This window comes from Rhincodon typus, chromosome 26 (genome assembly GCF_021869965.1).
Source record: "Rhincodon typus isolate 14 chromosome 26, sRhiTyp1.1, whole genome shotgun sequence".
In the NCBI taxonomy this organism is placed as follows: Eukaryota; Metazoa; Chordata; class Chondrichthyes; order Orectolobiformes; family Rhincodontidae; genus Rhincodon; species Rhincodon typus.
In genome coordinates this window covers 1,051,904-1,052,137 of record NC_063357.1, presented here as the reverse complement: position 1 = coordinate 1,052,137, position 234 = coordinate 1,051,904, and the positions used below count along the sequence as shown (strand labels likewise).

General features: G+C 53.4%; 1 protein-coding gene across 1 annotated transcript in view; it reads left to right on the top strand.

Annotated features, from left to right (window-relative positions):
• The window catches only part of LOC125486117, a 37,295-nt gene that overhangs the window by 16,114 nt on the left and 20,947 nt on the right, over window positions 1-234 (top strand). The window lies entirely within an intron of this gene.

Here is a 234-nt window from a genome sequence, read left to right as displayed (position 1 = left end):
AGGTCTGTCACTGTATAACACTGGGGTACAGTACTGGTGGGGACAGGGTCTGTCACTGTATAACACTGGGGTACAGTACCGGTGGGGACTGGTCTGTCACTGTGTAACACTGGGGTACAGTACTGGTGGGGACAGGTCTGTCAGTGTACAACACTGGGGTACAGTACTGGTGGGGACAAGTCTGTCACTGTATAACACTGGGGTATAGTCCTGGTGGGGACAGGTCTGTCACTG